Genomic DNA, 17457 nt, shown 5'->3' with positions numbered 1-17457 from the left:
GAAAAAAAATGTTCAGAAACATTCTTTCCTGTATAATGACTTGTATATAAGGCAAAATTAAAAAAATAATAATTTAAGTAAACCAAAATTGACATTTTTATTTCCAAATCAGTTGTCATGCTTGGCACTGAGGAGGGGCTTTACTCCGATACACTGTGTCTGCAAATTGAGATTCTAATTTGGCTTTTATCCTAAGTCATATTGCAAGACTCATTAAAGGGTCAATAATGACTTGAAGGATTGCTGCTTCCAACAGGTGGCGCTATAGAGTTCAAGTCCTCTTCCTCTCTGAAGAGGCAATTCGCATATTAAAAAATTGGAAATGTCAGTGTAATTTATGAATGAAGCAAGAACTGCCAAAAATGTGATGGAAGAGAGACTCAGATACACCCTATATTGGACATAAAGGAAGGCCTCATACACAATTTGTTCAAATTGTCGTGTAGTGGTACTCCTAGACTCATAAGTGCAAAGCCTGCCAAAACTGTAGTACCTCATTCAAATATTGTGAACTAAGTGTAGTTGTGGTACTCTTACACCCATAAAGGCTCTGCACACAGTGCAAAGCCAGGAAAAATTATAAGCAGACTCATCCATAGACCTTCAAATGCAACAACCAGAGGGCCTTATTAAAATATTAAGAAAATATAATTGATGCACCCTTACACTCATAAAGGCGATGAACAAAAAGCTATGCAATGAAAAAATAAGGTGGGTAATACAGCCATGCATAGGCCCTTGAAGGCAGCAACTGGCAGGCCTCATTCAAATATTGAAAATTAAAAACACTTTATGTGCTGATGTCATTAGGGAGTATGCTGGTTTTGTCGGCCAGGTATTGCTTGATCACCTTTGAAAAATTTTCTCGCCTTGTCAAAAATACCTTTATTAACATATACAATAAACATCACCAGGTGCTTTTTTAGGAGGTAAATGGGTGGCGGACTATTCAATTAGTCCGCCACCCATTTACCTTCTAAAAAAGCACCTAGTGATGTTTATTGTATATGTTAATAAAGAAACTACACAGTTTGCTGAACTTTTTTCAACCATTTTGAGTGCGGCTGATTTTTCCTATACTTGGACTATTTTGTTCATGCCTGCACCAACCCAGTGACAGTGTGCACATCTTTTTTTCTGGATTGTCAAAAATACATGGTCACCAGGGCCTGGATTCTGGTCTGGTGTCATGAAATTGCCCCAGGCCTTTGACAGTGTACCCCTGCCTATGCTGTGTATCTTCCACACATCTCCTCCTTGGTTGGGCAAGGAAGCTTGTCCCATGCCATTGCTGAAGTGTGATGGAAATTTTTTCACCATATTTTCCCCAATGGCCTTCTACTATAGAACCATTTTAGTAGACCTCTCTGCCTCAGGAAGGAGATGCAGAGTTGTCCTTGTGGCATGGGTCAAGCTGGGTGAACAACTAGTACTCTTTTTGGCTAAGATAAATGTAACGTGAGGCTCACGGGAAAGGCAGCGGTACATAAAGTCTGCCATATATGCCAAGGTCCCTACAGCCAACACTTTGCTGTCACCACCATGATAACTACTCTCCATCTCCTCCTTCTCCATCTCTTTCTCCTCATTCCCCTCCTCAGACCATCCACGTAGGAGAGATGGGACAAAGCTTGTGTGGGTACTATCCTCTTTTGCACTTGCCTCAGCCAGCTCCTGTTCTTCCTCCTCAGCCTTCACATCCTCATTGTTATGTCATCTGCTCAGCGCGGATTGGGTGAGGCTGGGCTGGGCAGTATCTCCCTGTCTCATGTCTTCCTCCATCTCATGCGCCTGCAAAGCTTCGTGTTTAATTTTAGCAGCGACTGTTGAGTAAGCACAGAAGTGGGATTGTTGCATTGATGATGGTTTCATTGCTGCTCACCATCTTTGTTGAGTCCTCAAAGTCGTGGAGAACTGCCCAAATTTCAGACATCCATGTCCACTCTTGAGTTATTATATACAGAGGCTGACCAAAATACTGGCGGGCCTGTTGGAGCTGGTATTCCACAACTGTCTTTGCAGCCCACAAAGCCTTACCAGCATGTGCACTGTGACGTTCCAGCATGTGATGATGTCGCACACCAGTCGGTGAGCTGGCACTTACATGCGCTGCTACAGCACTGCCAGAGCAATGGCAGCTGTAGCTGACTTACGTAAATGGCCGCTGACGTGGAGTACCTTGACCAGAAGCTCTGGCAAAAATGGGTAGGATTTCAGAAACCGATGAACTACCAAGTTGAGCACATGGGAAAAACTTGGTACGTGTGAGCTTCCAAGCTTCAAAGCCACCACCAGGTTAAGCCATTATTAAACACAACCATGCCTGGTTGTAGGTCCAGTGGCAAGAGCCACAGATCTGTCTGGTCTGTTATTGCTTCCAATAACTGTGCTGTGGTGTGCGGCTTGTCTCCTAGACAAATTAACTTCAGCAGAGACTGTTGCCTCATCGTAGGGGAATCAATCCTTGGCATCGGTAGCACATGTGCCATGCCAGGGTGAGGTTCAGCTCCAGCCTCCACAATGTTCACCCAGTGGGCCATCAGTGAAATGTAGCATCCCTGGTCACAAGCGCTTGTCCATGTGTCGGTTCCGTGGAAAATCCCAGTAACCAGGTTGGTAGGGACATGGCTGATGTTCCTGTACACGTGCTGGTACAAGGCGGAGATGCTACACCAGGAAAAATAGTGGCGGCTGGGGACAGAGTACCGAGGGACCAAATTTGTACACCTAAAGTAGGCCAAGTTTTAGTTTTTATTTCAAACCAACAAAATTTCACACAAGCCACAACAGGAGGAAAACAACTCAAAAATTCTGGAAAAAACACCACAGAAAAACAGGCAAAAACACCACAGAAAAACAGGCAAAAGTGCTTACCTGTCTAAGCTTCAAATCAAATGCACTATCATGTTGCAGAGGGACCAAGTAAAGATGGCGACTACACAGGTGTGGTAATACCAAATGAAACAGCCTGCCTACAATCAGGGATTGGCCGCTTGGCACACCAGTGCAAATGAATAATCTGCAGCAGTGTTCACACAGAGTATGCACAGCATCTGGCTCATAGCCTATTAGTAACACCCTGTGGCTGGCTGCCCAGTGCTAACTGTAATGCGTCACGTGTGAACAGAGGCCACAACTTACAAAGCTATCAGCGCCCAACTGCACCTCAAAAAGTAAAAGTAAAAAAAGTGCACAAAAACATATCAAAATATGTAAGGTATTAGTTAATATTATGGCCACAATATGTAAGCTGGCAACCCACATTGTGGGTCCTCACGCTTGCCAGTCCTACTCTAACAGCAAAAACCACAACAGGAGGAAAAAAAAGGAGGAAAAAACCTCCACTATTCTGGAAAAAACACGACAGAAAAACAGGCAAAGGTGCTTACCTGTCTAGGCTTCAAATCAAATGCACTATCATGGTGCAGAGGGCCCAAGTAAAGATGGCGACTACACAGGTGCGGTAATACCAAATGAGACAGCCAGCCTACGATCAGGGATTGGCCGCTTGGCACACCAGTGCAAATAAATGATCTGCAGCAGTGTTCAAACAGAGTATGCACAGCATCTGGATCAGAGCCTATTAGTAAGGACCCGTGATGTGGGATGCCAACTTACGTATTGTAGCAATAATATTAACTAATACCTTACATATTTTGATTAGTGATGAGCGAACGTGCTCGCCACTACTCGGTACTCGCCCGAGTATCACTACGCTCGGTGTACTCGGCGAGCACTGAGTATTTCCAGAATTATTCTGCAGGAGATCGGGTCTCCGCCCTGCAAATTTGGCGCTCTTTAGAGCACCAATAACAATGAAGGGATTGTCAGCCATGCACTATAATGCCGCAGCCATCTTTGTTGTGGTATTACAGTGATTGGCTGACCGCACAGCGTCATCAGGTCTATAAGAGACCTGGCGCCAACCTGCTCACCGCATTTTGCTCCGGACTTAGCGAGTGTAAGGAGAGCTGCTGTGGAGATAGGGCCAGAATCGTCCTTTTAATAGTTATTGTAGGTCGCAACTGTTCATTCCACAACTCCTGAGAAACAAATAGTCCTTTTTAGGGCTAACTCGGGGGTCCAGAGATTGCAGCGCTAGGTAGGCAGGGGAGTCTATGTGCTCATATCGACATCAGTGCAAGGACTGCAGGCACTGTAAGTACATAGCTCTCACTGCATACTGTACCTCCAAAAGCTCCATTACTGTCTGCTGCTTATTTACTATATACCTAGCAGCAGTTTTCTGTGGCATTTTTTCACCTTATACCTGCTCCTTTCATTCTAAAGCAATCCATAGCCCCCTTATTTCAACATTTATTTGCTTGGTCACGCTGCAGACTACAGCCAGGTTATTGTAATCGAAGAGCGTGCAAATCTACAATTTTTTTTTATCCCAGGCATCAGATGTGAGTGCGCCAAAAAATCTTTTTTTTGTCATAACTTGTTGACACAATTTAGTTGTGCACAAAAAAATCAAGGCCACATTTAGATCAGTGTGTTATGTCAGGCTGAGGCCTGGTGTATCTGTGGTGGAAAAATCGTAGCTTCGCAGGCATAAGTTTCCTAGTTCTGTGTGCTAGCCTTGTTTTATTCTTTTTTTATTTTTTTCCAAAAATTCACCAAAAACAAAAAAATATACAGTCTGTCATGTCAGGCTGAGGCCTGTTGTATCTGTGTTGGAAAAATCGTAGTTTTGCAGGCATACGTAGCATAGTTCTGTGTGCTAGCCTTGTTCTACTCATTTTTTTTTTTAAAAATTCACCAAAATTCCCCCAAAAATGTATACAGTCTGTTATGTCAGGCTGGGGCCTGGTGTATCTGTGTTGAAAAAAATCGTAGTTTCGCAGGCATATGTAGCATAGTTCTGTGTGCTAGCCTTGTTCTACTTTTTTTTTCAAAAATTCACCAAAAAAAACATAAAAATGTTATATAGTATGTTATGTCAGGCTGAGGCCTGGTGTATCTGTGGTGGAAAAATAGTACTCATTTTTTATTTTTTTCCAAATTTCACATACAACAAAAAAAATAATTATACCTTATCTGTGGCCGGGTGTATCTGTGGAGGAAAAATCATACCTTGGCAGGCATAAGTTGCATAGCTCTGTGGATCGCCCCCACGTAAGGGCAATGGGGTACTCTGTACCGGGTCCTTCAGTTCCCTCAGCGAGGATGTCACGGTGGCCCGACCCGGACTGTGGCCCTATGAGGGGCGCCCAATAAAAGGCAGAGTTCGTTTATAACGGTAGTGTTCGTGACGCCACCTGTGGTATTCGGTCAGGGTGTCCGACGCTGCTTAGGGGTCCGCTGGGGTGATGGAATGGCAGATAGATGGTATACCTTCCCACAGGTGAAGTATATCCCCAGGGCTTCCCAGAAGTGTAGATGGTGATAGTGGATGGTGCAAGGCACGGTGAATAACGAGGACACAATGGGTGCAGTCTCTTTACCTTTACTGAAGGCTTCAGCATCCACAGTCCAGAGTGCCGGATGACAGGGTAGGCAGAATGATGGCAATTCCAGAGTCACCTTATCCAGGTGGAAATCAGTAGCCTTCCCCTTGCGCACAGTAACGTAGTAGGTCCCTACATGCATTAGCTACCATAAGGTCCTCACTCTTGTTACTTCTCTCTCTCTGTCCTCCAGATGGATAGGACAAACCCGTATGACGGTGGTGGCCTGAGGCTATTTTATAGGGACCCTAGTGTCGCCCTTCCTCCGCGTTGCCACCTTGTCTGCTTAGGTGTTTAGGTTGGACAGCCAACTTGGAATCGACTGCCCTGCCGGTGTCTAAAGTAAAGCGTAGAGTCTATTACTTCCTCGGTGTTCTGGCCACCAGATCTGCGCTCAGATGGAGGCAGCCTGCTTCTAGCTGGTCTCCCACTGATGTTTCACTCCTGTTGCTATGACTTTTGGTGCTCACTCACTACGGCACACTTCCTTTCGTGTCCTTTCTTAGGAGGCTGCCGCATGGGTTGCAGGCGCAGCTCCGTGTCCTTCTTTCCCACTGAGCCGCTGATGTTCTTTCCTTTTTCCACTGTCTGCCTGACAGGGATTCCCTGGGCCGAGCACAGTCTGCTTCTCTCCCTCTCCTTCTCCTGACTCCAACTGTCTTAGACTTCCTAACCAACCCACCACTTTTACCCTTTGTGAGGAGTGGCCTAGTACATAGAACCCTTAGCTCCCCCTGGTGGACTGGCGTGTGAAGTGTGTGTGTGGCTGTGATACCTGGCAGGGTGAAGACGTAACATCGCTCCCCCTGGTAGAACGACATTACTGCAATGACCAGAACTCTGGGGCGCTGCATCTGCTAGCCTTGTTCTACTCATTGTTTTATTTTTTCCCAAATTTCACATACAACAGAAAAAATTATTATACAGTCTGTTATCTGTGGCTGCGGCCTGTTGCATCTGTGGTGGAAAAATCATAGCTTTGCAGGCATACTGATCACATATAATTTTGCTCCAAATAAATACATTTGTGTTGAGCTTTTTACATAGTTCAGTAGTCCATTTAAAATGGGCAAGGCAAGGGGAAGTGGACGTGATGCTGATGGTGCATGCAGAGGACAAGGCCGTGGCCAAGCTGAAAGTGGGCCACAACAAAGGCCCACATCTTTGCGCTGGACCTTCCTGTCCCAGTTTCTAGGGGACCACAGCACACCACTATTGAAGCCAGAGCAGTGTGAAACGGTGGTTGGTTGGACAGCAGATAATGCTTCCAGTCACTTGGCCACCACTACGACCACCATGTCTTCCACACGGTCAAGTCTTAGTAGCCGTGAGTGTGGACCGGATATTCCTCACCCTGATCCTCCTTCATCCCACCATGCTGAGTGCCCTGAGACAACTGATCCCACACTTGGACACACCGAAGAGCTGTTCAGTCTTCCCTTTCAAGATTCCGGACTCTTGGCCGGTCAACTTGAAGTGGGGCCAGATGAGATCGCATGTAGCGATGCCCAAAACTTTGACCAGCCACGGTCACACGAAGGAGATGGTGGGAAAGTGTCCCAAGAGGTGGATGATGATGAGACACAATTGCCAGAAAGTCAGGAGGAGGAGCAGGGTGTGGATGTGGAAGACGAGCTGGTGGATGACAGTGACTGACCCAACCTCGCAGGACATGCAGATCGCAGACAGCAGCACACATAGGGAAGGAGGCATATCACTCCAACAGGCAGGAGGAAAGCAGTGTGGTGGCCACGGACAGAAGGTGTACATCTGTTCCCCGTAACACCAACATGAAGGAAGTTGCCATTCCAACTGTTAGATCTTCCTGAGTCTGGTTATTTTTTAAAGACTCTGCCGATAACCCCAAACAGGCCATTTGCAGCACTTGCCATGCCCGCATCAGCAGGGGTAGCAAAACTACCAGCCGGACCACCACCAGCATGATCAGGCACATGGCAGCAAAGCACCCGACTTTGTGGGCCGAACCCCAGGCTCCAGGAACACTGTCTGCAGGTGACACCACTGCTTCTTCCACTGTTCTGTGTAGAAGCCAATCCCTAGTCCACTGTGCATGTGAAGATGCCTCTAGCCCTGCACGTGTTGTTGCACAGTCAAGCAGCACCATCATCAAGCCCGTCCACATCCTTGTCCCAGCATAGCCTTCAGTTGTCTATACTCCAGTCATTGGAACGCAAGCAGAAATACCCAGCCAGTGCCCCACAGGCCACAGTACTAAATTCTAACATTTCTCTTCTGCTTGCGCTCGAAATGTTGCCTTTTAGGCTCATTGAGATGGAAGCTTTCCGCAACCTGATGGCGGCGGCCTGTCCCAAGGTACTCGGTCCTCAGTCGCCACTATTTCTCCCGGTGTGCCATACCGGCATTACCCCAGCATATGTCCCACAACATTACCCGTGCCCTCAATGCTGTTACTGGGAAAGTCCACCTAACCACGGACACGTGGACAAGAGCTTGTGGGCAGGAACGGTACATCTCACTGACAGCACACTGGGATAACATAGTGGAAGCCGGAACCCAGCCTGACCTTGGGATGGAACACATCCTTCCCATGCCGAGGATTGCGGGCCCTACGTTAATCAGGGTTGCCCCCACAGTCTACAGCTCCTGCACCTCCTCCTCTTCAGCCTCCATCTCTGAGATCAACACATCAGTCAGAAGCTGGAAGCACTGCAGCACTGCCTCAGCCAAGCGGCAACAGGCTGTGCTGAAGCTAATCTGCATAGGTGACAAATCGCACAATGTAGAAGAGTTGTGGATAGTGCTGAAAGAGCAGTGAGATATTTGGATGACACCGCTGAACCTACAGCTAGGCATGGTCGTGTGTGACAATGGCCAGAACCTGGTGGCGGCTCTGAGGCAAGGTGAGCTCACACATATACCTTGCCTGGCCCATGTGCTTAACCTTGTGGTTCAAAGTTTTCTGAAAAGCTACCTGGAGCTGCCGGATCTGCTAGTGGAAGTACGCCATCTGTTTCCCCATTTTAAAAAGTCAGCTACAGCTTCAGCCGCCCTTGCCGTGCTTCAGCGGCGTTTGCAGCTTCAGGCTCACTGGTGTGCGATGTCCCCACGCGTTGGAACATGTTAATTATTTCTGCGGAATCGCAGTGATTTCATCGCCATAAGATTGCGTTGAAACGCTCACTTTATGCATGTGGCTATGCCCACCATGCGGAAAGTGAGCGCTTCATGTGCGGATGGTACCCAGGATCTAGAGGAGAGGAAACTCTCCTCCAGGGCCTGGGTACGATATTCCTGTAAAAAAAAAAAAAAAAAGAATTAAAATAAAAAATAGGGATAAACCTACCTTTTGATGGCCCCCGAAGTCCTCACGGTTCTTAGCGGTGCACGCGGTGGCTTCCGTTCCCAGGGATGCATTGCGCGAATCACCTGAGATGATGTCGCTGTCACGCGACCTTTACGTCACAAAGGAAAGGTCCTTCGTGCAAATCATTCCTGGGAAAGGAACGTACCGGGAGCACCGCTGAGGAGATCTGGGGCCGTCAGAAGGTGAGAATAACCTTATTTTTTAAAATTATTTTTAACATTCTTTTACTTTTTTTTTAAACTTTTACAAGTGTGAACAACCTGTCAATCACTTTTCCAAGCGCTGCTTCAAATCGCTTGGAAAAGCACAAGCATTCTTCTAGCTAAAAACGCTTGCAAAACGCTGCAATGTGGGCACATAGCCTTAAAGAGGATGCATTGCAGGCAGAGCACGAGGACATGGATCAATGAACCATACAGGGGGATTACACTCAGCCCAGCCTCATGTCTTTCCATTATGGATTGGTAGGAAATGAGGAGGAGGAACAGGAGCTACTTTCATGCGCTATAGACGGTACTACAAGCACAGCTGTCATACCGTCTGTTCACCGGGGGTGGCCAAAGGACAGGGAGGAGGAGGATGAAGAGGACAGCATGGTCAGTCGTCCTGTCGGTGAGGACACGGAAGACTTGCCTTTTAGCAGTCTGGCACACATGGCTGACTTTATCTTGTGCTGCGTGTCACGTGACCCTCGCATTATAAAAATTTTTGGTGACACTCATTACTGACACTTCTAGACCCACGCTACAAGGGGAACTTTCAATCACTTCTGCCAGAGGCAGAGAGGTGTACTAAAACGTTGTTCTACCAGAGGGCCCTTGTAGCGGAATTACTTAGAAAATTCCCATGTGAGAACACTGGCAGCAGACGTCAGAGTTTGTTGTATAACCAAGGAGTCCAAGCGAGAGAGACAGAAGTACAATCCAGCTCAGGTAGGGGAACAATGGCAAAGTTCTTGAACAGTTTTCTCAGAACCTCCCATCGTGCCAGCACAGAAGCAAGGGGTGCTGTCACAAGAAGTGCAATGTTTGGGAAGATGCTGAGGGAGTACTTTGCAGATTGTACAAATGTCCTCCATGATTCCTCTGTGCCTTTTAATTATTGGGTATCCAAGCTGGACACGTGGCATGAACTGGCTCTGAACATCTTGGAGGTCCTGGTCTGCCCTGCTGCTAGCGTTGTCAGAGCGGGTTTTTAGGGTTTAAGGCTGACTCTTATAAAAATGAACAAGGGCTGGATTGGGCAAGACTTCTGTACATCACCAAGTGAAAACAGCAAAACATAATCTCTAATACATTGTCTTTTTTGTGGAGGTGTATTGCCATGCACCTCTCCTCAACCAAACATGGGTATCCGCGTCCTGATTTGGTGTTATCCTCATCCTTATCCTCATCATACACAACCAGTACAACACCAGGGTGAAAGTATTCCGTGATGGAAGTCACTCAATTTTTGTGCAAGGGTGTTTTTCTGATGCCCATTACTAATTAGAAACCAAAATAAACTCCCCCAGGGGGAACTGTCATCAAAATGAGATGTACGTATATTTATCCTATTTATTCATACATTTTCCAGTTTTTCCAGTCTCTGGATCGTCCTTTTATGACCTAGTGTATACCTCTACACTATGAAAATATTGAAATACTATATTTATTTTTATATCCTGTCTCTGAGCTGTTGCTAGGGACAAACATATCTCGTTGGACACATTCTGGCTTCAGATCTATGAACCTGTGTTCTCCCCTCCATTTTGTTATTTATTTTCATCAGTGGAGTTTCATCCTTTATTTATTTGTTTGATTTCAGTATGATTTATCTTTATATCTCCTCATTCTCCACCACTAGATCACCAGGCTTAACGTCTTCTGTGCTGCTACAGGCAGTTCAATTTTTGGCAAGGGTGTCTATGATGCCCATAGTATACTTTTTACAAATGTATCCCTATTGGGGAAATGTTTGTCAGACCATGCACTGCGTGTATGGGCATTACAAGCCTAGGAGACACTCTCCTTTACATTGGGCCTAGTTTTTAATAAGGCCTTCAGCAATGTCTTATTATTCTCCACCACTAGATCAGCACACTTAACGTGTTCTGTGCTGCTATAGGCAGTCCAATTTTTGGCAGGGGTGTCTATGATGCCCATAGTATATTTTTTTAAAAATGTATCCCCCTTGAGGAAATGTTTGTCAGCCCATACACTGCATCAGGCATCAGATGTGAGTGGGCCTAAAAATCTGTCCTTTTTTGGGGGGTACTATCCAATATATTGTAGTGTCTTACAATATTTTTGGACACCATTTTGCTGCCCCAAAAAATTTAGCTACAGTTGTTATATTTATCACTGTGAGTTGTACGCCACACGCATTGCATACCATTGCGCTAAATATCTTAAAATTTTAGTACTCCAATTTTGTTTTTGGGTGTCATAGCCAACTTTTTTACACAATTTTGATGTGCCAAAAAAAATCAAGGCCACATTTTGATCAGTCTGTTATCTCTGGCTGACGCCTGGTGTATCATTGGTGTTAAAATCCGTGCTTTGCAGGCATACTTTACATTCCTCTGTCTGCTACCTTTGGTCTACTTACTATTTATTGTTTTAAAAAAATAAAAAACATGTATACAGTCTGTTATCTCCGTCACACGCCTGGTGTATCTGTGGTGTCAAAATCTTCTGTTTGGAGGCATACTTTGCATTGTTCTGTCTGCTAGCCTTGGTCTACTCAGTATTTATTGTTTAACAAAAAAAAAAAAAAATAATGAAAATGTATACAGTCTGCTATGTCAGGCAGAGGCCTGGTGTATCTGTGGTGGAAAAATCGTAGCTTCGCAGGCATAAGTTGCATAGTTCTGTCTGCTAGCCTTGTTCTACTTTTTTTTCAAAAATTCACCAAAAACCACAAAAAAGTCCTTGATTTCAACCAACACCGCCCAGTTCATCTTCATGCGCATTTGCTGTGTGATCTTGAACATGTTCTGCAGAAGAGCGTTTGCCGCGTCATAATTTCTCTGGGTGTAAAAGAGCAGCCAATTATTCATATCTCGGTGGCTGATCAGAACGGGACCCCTCAGCTCTCGCAACCAATCAGCAAACTGGATTATATTCAGCAGATTTGTCTTTTTGCCTCTGTTCTGGTGGTAAGCGGGTGTGAACGGCCAGGTCTTTCATGACGTTGAAGTAGTTTCTCATTCTGTTGGTTAGACCTGTTAGGTTACAGAACTCTGGCACCAGTACGATGGCTCCGTCTGTGGCTCCCGGTTTGGGCCTCCAGGGGTTGTTCACGATTAGTGGCTGGATCATTTCTTTCACTTGTTCATTGTATTGGTTCCTATAGTAGTCCACAAAGCTGACCTCGCTTCCGTCTGCCTTCTTGAAGGTGGACGCTGTAGTCATGTTCCATACAGATATATAATCACTGCACTCGTACTATGAAAATGCTTGTTGCAGGTGAAAAAGTTTATTGAAACCAGTGTTGCAGTAAAAAACAGTGGTGATGCGATAGGCATAAATGACGTTTCGGCCAGCTCGTGGCCTTGATCACAGTATCGCTGAAACAAATGACATAAAAACAAAATGAACAACTATATACAGAACATATTTACATATATACAGTTCACGAACACATGTCAGAGAACCAAGATCAGAGTGGAACATATGATGTCAGTGCTCCTAATTCTTGAGGACGAAAAAACGAACAATCGGGAGGCATGGAGATAGATATGGCATGCACTGAAGCTAGAGGATAAGACGATGATGATAATGCAACATACCCTAGTAGGAAAATTCCGTGTTTACTGCTGCACTACAGTGTTGCTAAGCGTATCAGCCAGAGAATGCGTACGGTAGTCCTAAAAAGTGATGAAACATGGAAGGTAATAGGAAATAATCAAGAGTATCACCAGAGGCTAAGATATATCTAGATGGAAAAAGACCATGACATACTTGCCAATCTATGTTTCTACTGCTCCTCATAAAGATATAGAAAATTAATTGATGCTGTACCATGGAGCATACATATAGTTGTGGCTGTAGGAACAGAAAAGAGTGAATTATCTGTTGGATCCGTATGAGGTGGATAGGACAAATGGACTATGGTATACTTGCCAGTTTAGTGCTCCTAATGTATAAAGTGTACCGGGCCGGTCGGCGTAGTATGGAGCGCACATATGGGGCTGGCTATGGGGGATATATAAAATATATATAATGGGTTAAGTCCATATTAAGTCCATACTGGGTATAAATAGGTAACCATAATGTACTTGCCGATTTAATTGTAGTACTATTCAAGCTATAATACACCGGATGTCCCCAGTATGTGGATGGTGCATAGGGATATAGCTGTGGGGACAGACGTATACAGGGTAAGTAGATTGTAAGGTAGGCTTATAACAGGTAATTTTGTAATATATGCGCTACCTGCCAGTATGTAGATTCCGTCCCAATACAACTGTATAGATCCTGTGTTCTGTATGCAATGAGAGCAGTAGTGCACATAGATTTAGCTGTAAAAGAAACTGGTGTAAGGGTAAAGTGTAATGGGAAGCCCGAGTAACTTATCTGGTAAATGGGGTCCTCACATCCGTAGTCCGCTGGTAGCGTTTGTGGTAGGGGGGGCCGGCGTTGGTGGCCAAGTGGTGGATGCAGACACACACCGGGTCTTTGCAGAGGAGCGGCTGCCATGTCGGTTGTGGCAGCACTGTATATAGCCCCAGCCGGTCAGGTGACCGGATCTACCTACTGGCGCCCGCATCTGCGCAGTCAGTGTGGAGCTAGGTGAAAGAGCCCAGGGCCGCCGACGCATGCGCTGTGACTAAAGGGCCATGATGCCGAGGGGGACGCCAGCAGCTGTGTTCTGTACCTCAGAGCTGCAAGATGGCGCCCGCGCCTGCGCAATGTGAAGCTGGATAGAGAACCAGTGTAACAGCGTTGTGGAATGTGCGTTCAATTTGCAACTCCCTTAGTGGAGAAAGAGGGACATATCAGCGTTGCTAGGGAGGAAGAGGAGCATGTCAGCGTTGTTAGAGGGCCCATGTGGGATGTACCGATGTTCCAATTACACCTCTCTGACCGACAACAGGGACGCCCCAGCGTTACTAAGGGGGAAGGGGAAGAAGGGGGCGCTACAGCGTTACTCGTGTAAGATGTATTGAGAGATGTGATGTACAATTGTACAGGGTGCTGATCCTTAGAAACTCTGCAGACATAGAATGCATACATATATTTATCTATAACTGGAAGGAGTCCAAACTGAAATAAAGGAAAGAAATGAAGGAAAATAATAAAGTAAATGATTGAAAAAAAAGGAAATAAATGGGAAAAACAGAAATAAAAGTCCCCTTGGGGGCTGTAGCGCCCCCTTCTTCCCCTTCCCCCTTAGTAACGCTGGGGCGTCCCTGTTGTCGGTCAGAGAGGTGTAATTGGAACACCGGTACATCCCACATGGGCCCTCTAACAACGCTGACATGTTCCTCTTCCTCCCTAGCAACGCTGATATGTCCCTCTTTCTCCACTAAGGGAGTTGCAAATTGAACGCACATTCCACAACGCTGTTACACTGGATCTCTATCCAGCTTCACATTGCGCAGGCGCGGGCGCCATCTTGCAGCTCTGAGGTACAGAACACAGCTGCTGGCGTCCCCCTCGGCATCATGGCCCTTTAGTCACAGCGCATGCGTCGGCGGCCCTGGGCTCTTTCACCTAGCTCCACACTGACTGCGCAGATGCGGGCGCCAGTAGGTAGATCCGGTCACCTGACCGGCTGGGGCTATATACAGTGCTGCCACAACCGACATGGCAGCCGCTCCTCTGCAAAGACCCGGTGTGTGTCTGCATCCACCACTTGGCCACCAACGCCGGCCCCCCCTACCACAAACGCTACCAGCGGACTACGGATGTGAGGACCCCATTTACCAGATAAGTTACTCGGGCTTCCCATTACACTTTACCCTTACACCAGTTTCTTTTACAGCTAAATCTATGTGCACTACTGCTCTCATTGCATACAGAACACAGGATCTATACAGTTGTATTGGGACGGAATCTACATACTGGCAGGTAGCGCATATATTACAAAATTACCTGTTATAAGCCTACCTTACAATCTACTTACCCTGTATACGTCTGTCCCCACAGCTATATCCCTATGCACCATCCACATACTGGGGACATCCGGTGTATTATAGCTTGAATAGTACTACAATTAAATCGGCAAGTACATTATGGTTACCTATTTATACCCAGTATGGACTTAATATGGACTTAACCCATTATATATATTTTATATATCCCCCATAGCCAGCCCCATATGTGCGCTCCATACTACGCCGACCGGCCCGGTACACTTTATACATTAGGAGCACTAAACTGGCAAGTATACCATAGTCCATTTGTCCTATCCACCTCATACGGATCCAACAGATAATTCACTCTTTTCTGTTCCTACAGCCACAACTATATGTATGCTCCATGGTACAGCATCAATTAATTTTCTATATCTTTATGAGGAGCAGTAGAAACATAGATTGGCAAGTATGTCATGGTCTTTTTCCATCTAGATATATCTTAGCCTCTGGTGATACTCTTGATTATTTCCTATTACCTTCCATGTTTCATCACTTTTTAGGACTACCGTACGCATTCTCTGGCTGATACGCTTAGCAACACTGTAGTGCAGCAGTAAACACGGAATTTTCCTACTAGGGTATGTTGCATTATCATCATCGTCTTATCCTCTAGCTTCAGTGCATGCCATATCTATCTCCATGCCTCCCGATTGTTCGTTTTTTCGTCCTCAAGAATTAGGAGCACTGACATCATATGTTCCACTCTGATCTTGGTTCTCTGACATGTGTTCGTGAACTGTATATATGTAAATATGTTCTGTATATAGTTGTTCATTTTGTTTTTATGTCATTTGTTTCAGCGATACTGTGATCAAGGCCACGAGCTGGCCGAAACGTCATTTATGCCTATCGCATCACCACTGTTTTTTACTGCAACACTGGTTTCAATAAACTTTTTCACCTGCAACAAGCATTTTCATAGTACGAGTGCAGTGATTATATATCTGTATATTGCTTGGGACTTATGGTTCCGTTCACTTGCACCGTCACATCCTGAATAGTCGAGTGCTAGCCTTTCGTATTCTCTACGTAGTCATGTTCCAGGCGATCTCATCTATACGGTAGGTTTTTGTGTTGTACTTGGTGAGGACAATCTGTCCAATCAGATCCTTGCAGCAGGCGTCCTTGGAACCTCTGAGGGCTACACGAGGAGAGGCTGCTCATGATGTCGTGCACAGTCTCGTTCCTGAGGACTTTATGGCTGACATCAATGCTCAACATGATGCTGGACTCGTACTGGAGGATGGAGGTGGAAAACCCCATGCTGATGGCGAGTCAGTGGGCTCTGACTTCGGTGGCGTCGCTCGGGTTGTAATAATTGCGTCCTATCTGCTTCATATCCATTATCTTCAGGAGTCTTCGGAAAATGATGTTATAGAAATGGAGGCAGGTGGGCGAGGTCGGTGGAAGCTTGTTGGTCAGGCTGATTGTTATTCGCACGTTCTCTCCATTTTGAGTTTGTCTGAACACCTCGATAATAATAATAATAATCTTTATTTTTATATAGCGCTAACATAATCCGCAGCGCTTTACAGTTTTGCACACATTATCATCACTGTCCCCGATTGGGCTCACAATCTAGAATTCCTATCAGTATGTCTTTGGCATGTGGGAGGAAACCGGAGTGCCCGGAGGAAACCCACGCAAACACGGAGAGAACATACAAACTCTTTGCAGATGTTGTCCTGGGTGGGATTGGAACCCAGGACCCCAGCGCTGCAAGGCTGTAGTGCTAACCACTGCGCCACCGTGCTGCCCCGGACCTTATTCAGTCTTTTTAGTAAAAACAACAAGGTTCCATCAAACGCCGGCGCCTTCCCGATGGTTTCTTCATGCTGGTACAGGAAGCAATACTGCAAACGCTTGGACTCCATGGCAGGGTTGAACGCAACGTGATACTGACACAGGGCCCACTGTGGTCGGGACACGAGCATGATGTAGTTGGTCACAAGAGCAATCTTGGTTCCAGAGGTGCCAGCTTTAGATTTTTGGACGTGTTCGATAGTCTGCCGGGTGTTCACCCCGATGTCATGGAAGTCACGCCTATGGCCGCCCCGTTCCCCGAAAGACACTTCTGCAAGTCCAGCTGACACCTGCAGAACCTCGGGTGATGGTCTCTCTGGTGCCGCTGCCGGCAGACCTCTCTGGTGCCCTCTTCCGACGAGCAAAGGCTCAGGCGCTGGCAGCTAAGGTCTGACTGCCGGGTCCTTGGAGCTGCTGTACCTGTCCAAGTGGTCTTTGTGGGGCCAGGTCCTGCACACGAGCTCGGCCGCGGGCCCAGGATCTTGCTCGTCTGCTCATCTTTTACTTTGTCCACAAACCAGGCACTAGTGTGTATTGTGCCTAGTTTTTAATGATGCCTTCATCAATGTTTCCTCCTTCTCCACCACTAGATCACCATAGTGAACATGTTGTATGCTGCTACAGCAATTCAATTTTTGGGCAAGGGTGTCTATGATACCCATAATTATTTAAAACTGTAACCCCCATGGGGAAATGTTTGTCAGCCCATGCACTTCGTATATGGGCATTAC

The 17457-nt window shown here is 46.1% G+C and overlaps 1 pseudogene; it reads right to left on the bottom strand.

Moving 5' to 3' along the window:
- The window catches only part of LOC138637717 (piwi-like protein 1), a 33968-nt pseudogene extending 16744 nt beyond the window's left edge, over window positions 1–17224 (bottom strand).
- Window positions 17225–17457: the final 233 nt, after the last annotated feature.

This window comes from Ranitomeya imitator, chromosome 5, assembly GCF_032444005.1.
Source record: "Ranitomeya imitator isolate aRanImi1 chromosome 5, aRanImi1.pri, whole genome shotgun sequence".
In the NCBI taxonomy this organism is placed as follows: domain Eukaryota; kingdom Metazoa; phylum Chordata; class Amphibia; order Anura; family Dendrobatidae; genus Ranitomeya; species Ranitomeya imitator.
The sequence above is the reverse complement of the archived record's forward strand: the minus strand, read 5'-3'. Positions and strand labels throughout refer to the sequence as shown.